Consider the following 12,040-nt stretch of genomic DNA (forward strand, 5'->3'; position numbering starts at 1 on the left):
AACACACAATAAAATTAGCAGAAAATCTTGGCTTTTGGCTATTTTCTGCTTCAAAAAAAAATCAATAAACATTTTTGCAGGTGGAATGTTACAAAAATTTTAAGCCATGCATCGTTCAAGATAGTTTCTAGTAGTATTTTTTCCTGAGAAGTCCTCAAATGAAGGCACTAGCTCCATGGTGGTCTGTAGGAAAATTGAAAATCAGAAAGAGTATAAAACAAACCTGTAGTTTTCATTTTGGGAATCCTTTGGAGGTGAGAAGAATATATCCGTCTTATAAATTCTATACGTACGAATAATTCTATAGTATTTATATATATATATATTCTATAGAATATTATATATATTCTATTATATATATATATATTCTATATTCTAAATGTATATATTCTAAGATCATATTGCAAGTTCAACTGAATTTTGCTCTAGTCATATTGCTGCTCATATCTCCATAAGTGCTTACCAAAAAACATTGTCATCAACTGTGTTCTCTTCCATTGGACTGTGACTTCTTTGCAAAATGGTTTATCAGTGTGGGATGTGGTGGAGGGCCTAGGCAGCAAGACTGTAGTTAATTTATAATTGTATTCCCTCGGCTGAGTCTGGTTTGGCACATAGTAGGTGCTCAATGAGTGCTTGACTGAATAATTGAATAAATGATTGAATGGAAGATGCCTTTTTACAGACTTGAAAATACCTGTTTTCAAAATGAGAAGGAGCAACATGCTTTCCTTTTTCATTTTTTTCTCCGAAATATACAATTTGATCTATGGTTGGCTTAGGTAAGTCTGCTAGCAGCCCATAACATGTCAGAACTGGGTTACCTTGTCACCAAATTGCTGTAAATGTGGTCTGAAGCAGGTAGCAAACACGACGAAAGCAAGTACCAACACTGCTGTAAGCCAACAGGTACCAGTAGAGAGGGGGGAAAAATGGCTTTGAGGAAATTTAATAATAAAGTTCAAGATTTCCATCATTTATTAAGCCCTTAAAACTCAAGAAAGTTACAATTTTGAAAAAGCTTTCCTTTGTAAATTGTATACTAAAAGTTGAGCACAAAGCAATAAAATTGATAAGATTACTGGGAGAATAAAATTCACAAGTAGGGTTATTAGGACTTTTGAATGAGTAATGTACTCAGAGATAAGCTTTATTGCAGAAAAATGATTAACAAGTTTATCATCTGTACAGTAGATATTCTTGCTGCGTGCTGAGGCTACAGGAAAATGAGATGGAAAAGACATTTGAAATGTGTTCTATTTCACATTCTTTGATTATGCCTTGTTTGCCTCAGATCTTTATATATGGATAAGATAACGTCTGGAAACTTCCCCTTCTATCTCTTGAGACCGTATTTTCTCCTTATGGTCTAAGTCAGCATTATTTTGGAGCACGGTATAAGTTCTTTTGAATAAGTTTATCTTCTTTAGTCACATTGTAGACTGCTATCAGCTGTAAATCATCACAGACCACATTGCAGGACTAAAGAAAAAAAAAGGAAGAAATAAAGTCTGAACAGGGGATGTGGATAATGTCTCTCAAGTATCATTCATTCAAGTGAGGCATTTTTAGTGGGTTTGTTGGTGAAAATTAATTCTTAGGAGATTTCTATGATTCCAAATTCCTTATCAAATGATAATAAGACTTAGAGAGTCTCCAAACACAGGATGGCCAAAGTCTATAATGGACGCTTCACAGAAGAGCTTCTTTGAGTAGAAAGCCAGGACTATTCAGAGAAGAGGACTAAACACTTGGCTGATAGTCCATACCCTTGGGATAGTACCTACAGCTTAACTTCCATTGTTTAACTTTTTTTATATAATCATATTTTCTACATAAAGTTTTTTGATTGTGTCCTGGTGGCACAAGAAAAATTTAGGTAAAGGGAACAAGAAAAATTACAGACAGAACCTTGAGCATAGTTAATTCTATTAGGCTTCCCCTTATATAAGGTGACAACAAGTGATGGGGTAGTGGAAAGAACTCCATTCTTGATGTTAGACTATCAGGGTTCAGGCCCCAGCTCTGCCATCTGAATGGAAGCCTTGGGCAACTCAGACACTCTGAGACTCTGTTTCTCCATCTGCTCTATCAACCAATAGGATTATCACAAGCATTAAATGCGATAACATATGCACAATTGCTTTGTGAAATACAAAAGGTTGTGTAAGGTATTATTTTTCTAAGTTACAGTGTATCATATCTTGTGTATTACATTAAAAGCCTACATAAGAAATTTTTTACTAAATTAAAAACATCTTAAGTTTATTCTTTTTGATGCATCGACTTTACCTTAGAGAAGAACCTTTGGTAATGTGGTTAGGAAAATTTCAAAGAAGAACTAGAATGTTTTCATTTCCCTCGGGCTTTTATAATCATTGTGTGAGAAACATTTCCCTGGGCCTTTGTCACGACCCCATAGAATTAGACAAGAAGCCAGTCCACGTAGGTCACTGTCCAAATCCACCATTAGCTATGTGGCTTTGGGCAGGTCCTATCACCTCTCTGAGCTTGTTTCCCTAACAATAGAATAGTGCTATCCCCCTTGCTTTTCTCATAGAATTATTGTGGAAAGCAAATGAGAAAATGGACGTAGACCACTTGGTGATCTTAAACAAAACTCTGTTCAAACATAACATCTGCATTATTTCTCTGACATTACTAATAATAGTTTGCTCTACGGTAAATGGACTTGACGACAATAAGAAAGCTTTTCATATCTGGGGTATTTTCTCCAAATGTGCAGTTAAACAAAGCTATTGTATCAATGCTTGCATATTAAAACCAACAAGAAATGGCACTAAAATATGTAACAATTTTAGCAAAGTAGCTACTCAAAATGTAAGTGGAATGCGTTAACTCAGAATGTTATAATAGAAGATGGGCCATTAGCTGTGTAGTTATTATTGCTAAACATAGTTTTCTCTGAATATAAAATTATGTCAGTATCGTAACCAATCATTTCAAATTTTAAAACAACTTGGCATGGGTGAGTTAGCTTGTTTTATACCACCTAAGATGAAATGGAAAATGATAAATATCCCAGAAAAATTTAGACAACTAATATAAATAATTTAGCACCATACTCCAACCTATTAAAGTTCATGGCATTCCTTATTTTCCCAAGTAAATGATTCAAATCACCATTGAAAGGGCTCTTTGGGCCTGGGAGCATCCAAACAGCATATATTGATCCAATAAATCAGATAATTGGTGAGTAAATATCAATTTTTTTTTTGTGCTATGCTGATATAACTTCAAAGGTGAAATTAGTTTCAGGACAAAGAAAGATTCACACAGAAAGAATAGCACATAAGGAAAATGATGTTTTCCCTGAATAATCTGAGCCTTTGACACTTTTAATTTAAGAAGGAAAGCATTTAGTAAATTGAAATTCCATATTTATCTTTTCTCTCCTGTGTGATTCTAAAATAGTTTATTGCTAAAATGTCTTGAGGTAATATGCTGAAAGGTTCTGTGTAAATATATACTGTTGCCAAAAAACCCCTATGTATTATATGCTACTGGACTCCCTGCTATTGAATAGTTTTCATTGGATTTTGTAGGAAAGAGCCATAAGCGATATCAGAATGTTTTGAACACTTTACAGGGAACCAAGTGAAACACTAAGTAAACTGAAGGGCTCATTTTGAACATGCCAGGTTATACCAGTTCAGTTCTAGGTAGCAAGAGTTAGTGACTTCCTTTCTTATCACCTAAACACTCTTTCCAATCTCTCTCTCTCTCTCTCAATAGGCAACACCAGGCATGAAGGCTTAATTCTCCCATTTATTACCCTGTGCCATTGATGGTCATGAAGAAAGATCAGCTAACAGCTCATAAGTAGTACAGACTTCAGGAAAGAGGAGAGCATTCTGTTGGCAAAGCAGGTTGTCTTCACTGAGCCCTAGAAAGAGTTATGCAAACAACCCAGCAACCTGAGATTGAAGTGTTTCAAAGACAGGACAAATCCTGGCCATGAAGTGAAAGCCTCTTCCTGGCAATAATTTCCCATTGGCATTTGAGGGAGAGACCAATAAATATGGTTAAAAATACCCTTTGGTTATGGTTATCTGTGAAAGTCACAAAACTGACTGCATCCATGACTAGTCTGTGGGATAGACCATTAAATATAATCTTTGGGTTATCAAAGATAGTAAATAACTGGGGTTCACTTATACAAATTTGCCAATTAGCACTAAACTTGCCACCAATACTAAGCTGCCTATAAAATAAAGATCACAGGGTATAGACTCAGTGAAGTCAGAAGCTGACCACAAGAACTCTCTGTGTGATGGATACTAAACAGAATTTGTCATTGCATCCTTTCACTTGATGGTGATTCTCAGTTCTGGAAAATGCTTGAAATTGAGGCCTCTTCAGTGAAGAAATGAAATCATCGAATTCTGTTGCTCTCTTCCTTGTCTTTACCTTGACAAGGGCTCACTGAATGCAGACCAAGAATTTACGTATGTCGTGCAGGAGACCCTGCTCGCTGCGCCATTTGTTCTGCAGGGCGGCCTGTGGGGTCTGTGCTCCCGCTCCCCACATAAGAACTTAGGACATGGTTAGGCCAAAAAGGAACACCCACGGAGCCATAGATAGGGGAGTCTATATACTACTATATTCTTGCTGGCGGCTGCGTTGGAAAAACGAAACAGGAGCCACACAATTCTCAACCCTCATTGCGCCACTTGCAGGCTCAGCCGCCATCTTCTTGCTAGCCCCCATTTTCTGCTAGTGTAGCCACAGCAGTTATATTAGTGGCCAAGGCTCACTGGTTACAGCTGATGGCCAACTTGCCACAGCTGATGGCCATCCAATCACAGTTGATGGCCATTTACTACCTGAGCCAGCACCTTTCTATGTGAGGCCGAGAGCCTGGAAACTGATTTCTGGGGCTCTGTCCCTACAACGTAATTCATTTAGTTTGAGACAATTGAAACTCTAGCGCTAGTTTAAAATTCCAAACATTTGTTTACAATCCTATGTTATCTACATCAAGTGAAATTTCATTATGGAATATTCAAGATGGCTTTTGGCCCCACCTGGACTCCCTGCTCACTTAAGGTTCTGTTGGGGAAATTCTTTTTCCCTTCCCTGGGATTTCTGGGGCAGGACTTCTGCTGAGCACTCCTTCTCAAACTTCTATGTGCATGCAAATCACCTGGAGACTTTGCTAAAACACAGATTGTAATTCATTAATGGTGGGTCCTGAGATTCTAATTTTCCAAGAAGCTTCCAGGTGATTATGCTGGCTCAAGGAGATACTTCAAGTAGCAAGGCACTGACCTTTCTTCCATCACTTACTCCATCCATTGGAGGAAGACTGATTTATATAATTGGCGAGATAGGAAAAATCTGATATTTAGTCACCCATGATCCTTCTATGAAGGGAATTATGGGAGCAGAGGATATTTGTTGAGTGTGGCAGCCTCTTTGGCTCTCTCCCATTGCAGCTGCCCTGCCAAGGAGCGGGTTTTCTTCTCTCTCAGGTAAAACTACTGGGCAGTTTTTGCCTGTGGGAGCCGGAAATCTACAGCTGGGACTATAAGAGATAGGTCTGGAAAGTCCGTGGACTTGGTGAGGCTGCATATCAGGAAGCCCTTGGCATTGGGTCTGTTAAAGAACAAAAATTCAACCAAATTTAAACATAATTCACTTTATTGAATGATTCATGAATTGGGAAGATCCCATCTAGTAAATAGAAACGTGCTCCGAGGAGTTGTACAAAATGGAAGGTTTTTATAGGCAGAAAGGGAGTGGAACAAGGAAGTTAGAAGAGGAGATTAATTTCAGGCAGGTTACCTTCTCATAGGGGAAGGCAGGGGGCCTTATCAGGCAGATTCCCTGACTCGTGTTGACCTGGTAATTCCAGATGGATTGGTTTAAAATTCCACTCCTGAGAGGAGCTGAAACTGCAGTTAGTTTAGGTAGTAAGTCTTAGGGGAAGTTAACAAACGTGACTCCATTTTGGGCCTGTGACTTCTTTCTACCTGGTCCAAATGTTATTTTAAATCCAGCTCCACCAGCAATAAGACGGACCTTGTGATCCTTCGTTTGAATCCTGTGTGTGTTTCTCAGTTTGTTCTGAACCTAGTAGAGAGGGGAGGATAATGAACTGGTGCTTTAAATGCCTGTGAACGCTGTAGAAACCCCAGCCTCCTGATACGGGAGCTCCTCATAGCCTCTTGGATATCAGAGTGTAGTTATCTACTGTGTGGCATCTTCAGCTCCCTTTCCCATGACTGTCAAGAGGAAGGCAAGGATGAGGGTATTTTGAATAGGGTTTTAAAAACTGGGTCAACAGTCCTGGTGTTCCGGGGCTTCTTAAACTTCAGAACCTGTTGAGCAGGTTTAGGTTCTCTTTAGAAGGCTGCAATTCAGATTAAAAGAGAGGCCTCTGTTACCCATGGACTCACTGGGAAAGCCCGAGGCTCCGAGCAGTGCAGGGCAAGTGTTGGACTTCTTCCTAAGGGAGAACAGGATGCTATTTAAAGGAGGTTAGAGGCTCCAAGAGTTAAGCCATAACAACAATGGTTCAAGATTAAAAAAAAATTCTATCCCTTTGGGTCTTCTCTGTGGACACGTTTTTAGTACCCAATCACTCCTTTTATGCTAGCTTGTAAATTTACCTGTCACTCAGCCTCACATTGGGACTTTGCCTTTAACCCTTGTCTGACCAAAGATCGAGACCCTCAGGCAACCATCTCCAATTGCCCAGTCTTGTGTTCTTTTTTATGGGAATTGTCTTGGCCTAGATGAGCTTGCATTGGGAGGATTTATGGTATATTTGACAGTATGTTGGATATAATGTCAGACAGACCAAATTCAAATAGCAGTCCTGTCAATTATTAGCTGGATGCTTTAGAGTCTGGGGCTTGTGTAACCTCTCTGAGCTCCTGTTTATTCATCTAAAAAGAGAAAAATGTTAAGGGTTAAATGAGATAGCACAAATGTAGTACCTGGCATGGAGTAGATGCCAAATATATGGTGGCTGCTATTATTAATATTATAGCAATTTTCAACTGTTGCTTCCTGCTATTCTACAAGCTTTGGGAGAACATTACTTCCAATATCTACTTCCTGCCACAATCCCCAGAAAATACACACATACACAAGGACGTTGTCTGAATTCAATTGCTTGCTAATCTTAATATCAACCAATAAAAATAAAGCTAAGCTGTAATATGCCTCAGAGTATCCCGTACACAATGCAGGATGATCTGTTGTGTTAACAGTTCTACTGCTCTTTTCCATTTTTTTGATCTTTGAAATAGAGTAAATATATGGCAAGATGTCTCTGAGGACTTATCATTTGAGAGCAAGGGCAATTCTATGAATGTCAGTCTCAATAGGCAGCCAATTTCGGATAAAGAAACTTGCACAAGAGATCATTTGAATCCTTCCATGTTGAAAGAGAACAGATACTCAAGCTTGGTAACAGGATGTTACTTCTTATATTAAAAAACAAGAGGAAGTTATTAAGAACATTAAAATGTGAACTGGCAGGTTTGATAGTAACATGCAAAGTAGTGTATTACCATGAAAAACATCTTCCTTTCCGTCTTTAAATGCCCATAACGAAGGCACATTACCAATCTCCCAAACTCCTTACTTGTTTCAATTTCTTTGACAGCATTTGCCTTTATTCCATCTTCATGGAAAAGAACATCTATGGGGACCAACAATAGCATTCACTTTTAAAGACTTTTTGGTCAGCATGTATACATGGTTATAACCACTGATGATTTCATAAAACATCAAGAGACATGTATGTTTAACAAGTTTTCTTTTTGAAGGTAGGGATGGGAAAGGTAATGACATTTGACTGAATTATATTGAGCATAAAAATTTGAACTGTTGGAGAAATAGCTTCTTAACTATTTGAACAAGAGAAAAACAATAACTTAAAAAGGAATTGATTTAAGATAATTTGGCAATTGGCAGAAATGTGTGCTCCTGCAGGGCAGGGCTCTTCATTCTGTTTTGCTCTCTGACATGTGTCAAATGCCTAGAAAAGTACCTGACAGCAGGGTTTAATAAATATTTGCCAAATGAACTCATCTACCATTTTTTAAATATATGACAAGTCATGTTATTAAGTCATCAAAGGAAGCAATTATTATTGTTTAATCATCTTAGGGTAAAGAACATTTAATCTGTTTCTTCACTTGCCAAATTGCTGGCTTCTTTTATTCTTTTCTTAGAGAGAGAGATTTCTACTTTCATCAATATGACCAAACATTCCTTTTTTATTTAATGTTTTGAAATTTTTCAATTACAATTGGCATTCAATATTATATTAGTTTCAGCGTAGTGGCTAGACATTTATATAACTTACAGAGTGGTTCCCCGATAGGTCTTACACCCACCTGACACCATACATGGTTATTAAAATATTATTGACGATATTCCCTATGCTGTACTTTACATCCCCCTGACTATTTTGTAATGGCCAATTTGTACTTCTTAATCCCTTCACTTTTTCACCTAGCTCCCCAACCCCCCCTTCTATCTGCTAACCATCAGTTTGTTCTCTGTATCTATGAGTTTGTTTCTGTTTTGTTTGTTCATTTACTTTGTTTTTTAGATTCCACATATAAGTGAAATCATATAGCATTTGTCTTTCTCTATCTGACATATTTCACTTAGCATAATACATACCCTCTAGGTCGATCCATGTTGTTGCAAATGGTACGATTTCATTCCTTTTCATAGATGAGTAAAATCCCATTGCACATATGTACTGCACCTTCTTTATTCATTCGTCTTTTGGAACATTTATTCAATTTACTTTTAGAGTAATTATTAATAGGTATGTAGTTATTGCCATTTTATTCATTGTTTTCTGGTTGTTTTTGTAGTTCTGTTTCTTATTCTTTTGCTCTCTTGTATGTTGGTGACTTTTTGTAATGTGTTTGTATTTCTTTTTCTTTGTATATCTCTTGTAGATTTTTGATTTGTGGTTACCATGTGCTTCATATATGTCAAGCTGTTTTTATAGCAGTCTATTTTAAGTTGATAATCACTTAAGTTCAAAACATTCTAAAATCACTACCATTTTTACTCTTCCTCTCCACGTTTGTGTCATTATTTTTTGCTTCTTTTGTGTGCGTGTGTTTGTATGTGTGTATCCCTTAATTTACTGTTGTAATTACACATGACCTTCCTACTTTTGCCTTTTAATCTTTGTACTAGCTTTAATGTTGGTTGACCCACTGCTTTTATTATGAGCCTGCCTACATCAGTGAGAATATTTTTCCTTGTGATGTTTTCTTATTTATATTTTTGACTTTTTTCACCTTCTTCTTAAAGAAGTCCCTTTAACATTTCTTATACTACTGGTTTGGTGGCGATGAACTTCTTCAGCTTTTTCTTATCGAGGGAGCTCTTTATCTTGCCTTCAATTCTAAATGATAGCCTTGCTGTGTAGAGTAATTTTGGTTGTAGGTCTTTGCTTTTCATCACTTTGGATATTTTGTACTAATCCCTCCTGGCCTGAAACATTCATTCCTTTAAATGAAGAGAAATGTAGTAACACACTCAAATTAAGTTCAAATCTAATTGCAACTCAAATCTGTTCTGCTTTTGACATAGGATAAGTCAGGCAGGTCTGCTCAGCGCCTTTCCTCCAACAGTGCCTGAGGGATCTGGACTGCTTTCACCATGAAACTGTATTTTGGAGGGCTTTGGTTTTAGCCACATCAATAGCAGAGAGGAAATGTAGACAACTCACAAACACTGCGACTGTCTTGAGCCAGCATCGATACACTACTTCAACCCACATCCCCATAGTGGGGATTCGGTCACATGATTTCTGCCTCACTGCAAAGGAGACTGGGAAATGTGGTGAATGCTGTCTCTTCCACAGTGGGCATCAATATCTTGGCAGCTCAGACTTGATGTTACTATGGTTTAAAATATAAATGGTTTCATTTTAGAGGGAGAATCTAGTAGTGGGCCAGTAGAGATTCTGCCATTTGCATATACTGGTATATTTTATTTCTTCAGCCAATTGAAAGACAAATCTAGATTTTTCTTTTCAGTGACTGGCATTTGTTTGGTCTTATTTAAATGTATCCCTTCCAATGGGCTAGTGGCTTATATCAACTCCCATTGCATTTTCTCTACTTTTATTAATAGAGTAAGCTCTTTAGTTTCCTTGACACAGATTTTAACCAGCCATACTGGCAGGTAGTTTGGACAAATGAGTCATTAGTTTTCTTGAACTGATTCTGGAAATCAGTTAATTGTGTTGGCTAATTATATTTTCATAACAGATATACTTTGCCCCCAGAATACAGAATGAGAAACTAGAAACGTTTTACTCAGCAATTCAAGAGAACATTCAAAGGTTAATAAACAACAACAACAACAGCAACAGCAAGAACAAAAAACAAGAGCACACGATTCTTTGAAAGCATGAGGTCAGAGAACACCTTTCCTAGTGCCAAGTTCTTGCTTACCTTGTCATAGACTGCATAGAGTTGTTTGAGAGGTTTTGTAATTTGTATCTGTCCAGGTTTCATGTGGTTTTATTGGTTGCTTCATCTTTTTATTAATCTGAATACTTTTTTTCCCCTATATTAATAGAACTGATTTGCTTATCCTAAGCTAAAGTCCTGATCAAATTACTATGTAACCATCACCTTCACTTTGTATATAATTTTAGTGATTGTGTGCAGAAGCTCTTGGAGCCGATACATACAGGATAATCCTTGAAGTTTAGAGAATCTGTTTCGCATGGGAAACTTTGTTTAAGTTGTTTGGAAATGATAAATGACCCAAAACATATGGGTAAGCTGCCACATTCTTTTCTTACTTCTCAGCAGGTTGCACCAAGCCTGTCTCCTGTTTTCATGATGTTATTTTTGACTTTCCAAGGCTAAGAGCAATTTTTGATATAACTCTGGCTTTGAATTTCCTGGATATTTTCTTTTAGAAAATATAGAATGTTGGATATTTAGGGCTATCTCCTTTGGTTATATTTTGATTATCTCCCAGATGTCCTTGTAGAAGTATTTTGAGTTAGATGCATGTCTACACATAGGAAACTTGTGCCTTTCATGTTTTATCCCTTTTTTTCTTTTTAAAGTCAACACAGTATTTTTACTTCTAGAGATTTCCTCTCCATATACTGTGTATTCTCTATACTGAGCCATCCTGCATTTTAGACTAAGTATCACAGGCTATTGAAAAGACAAAGTAATTTTGGTAAGTTAGGAATCTCTAGGGTCCTAACAACTGGGCACATTTACTTCTCTCACCTCTAGAATAATGATGGTAGAAACGAGCAAGAAATTGAGAAACAATATGACAAATTTAACATAAGAAATGTGTGTATGAAGACCTGGTAAAAATGAGTAAAATGCTTGAAAGTTGTTTGTTTGAAAAATGTTAAGTAACATGCCATCTGAATCTATTTGGAAAGTTTTTTTGCCCAGTAGTAGTAGTTTCTGATGTGCTAAACACAATTTTCTGTTTATGCGGAGGGCAGGAGATGGAAAGAAGACCATGGAGAAGAGAAAGGAAGGTTGGACCTGATTAATTTCTCAGCAATATAAAATTATTGTCTTGTTGTCAGCCTGTTTCTCTTAATTTAATTTCAGCTGTCAAAAAATAACACATATAGTATATGTTTAATTGTGTGCTAATCAAGCCTAATTTACTGACCAAGAGGCCAGCGGTAGACATGCTAATTCCCTGAACCAAGTCTATTTCCTCCATCTTCTTCAGTAAAAGAATCCCATGCTTTTATTTGGCGTGGCAATGTACCCAGAATTACTTGCAAGTAGTGGTGACCATGTGATCCTATTTCAGCCAATAAAGTATAAAAGGAAGTCTACTGCTGGAGCTTCCAGGAAATAAAACCCCACTTTTTCTAATTAAAGGGGAAAATCTCAGCTGGTGTGTGTCTTTTGCCCTTTGTCCTCCCCTCTTCTTCCGGTTTGGAATGAGAACTTTATACCTGGTGGTACAGCAGCTGTCTTGTGATTATAAAGACAAATGTCACATGTTAAGGATGACAAAACATGAT

The 12,040-nt window shown here is 37.2% G+C and overlaps 1 long non-coding RNA gene across 1 annotated transcript in view; it reads left to right on the plus strand.

Annotated features, from left to right (window-relative positions):
* LOC141571716 (uncharacterized) overlaps window positions 1-4,025 on the plus strand; it is a 78,528-nt gene extending 74,503 nt beyond the window's left edge. Inside the window, exon 7 of the long non-coding RNA XR_016019688.1 lies at window positions 3,757-4,025. This is a non-coding gene — a long non-coding RNA (uncharacterized LOC141571716). The remainder of the gene's footprint in view (window positions 1-3,756) is intronic.
* The last annotated feature ends 8,015 nt before the right edge of the window (window positions 4,026-12,040 follow it).

The sequence above is a fragment of the Rhinolophus sinicus genome, chromosome 2 (assembly GCF_057876585.1).
Source record: "Rhinolophus sinicus isolate RSI-liver-muscle chromosome 2, RSI-T2T, whole genome shotgun sequence".
In the NCBI taxonomy this organism is placed as follows: Eukaryota; Metazoa; Chordata; class Mammalia; order Chiroptera; family Rhinolophidae; genus Rhinolophus; species Rhinolophus sinicus.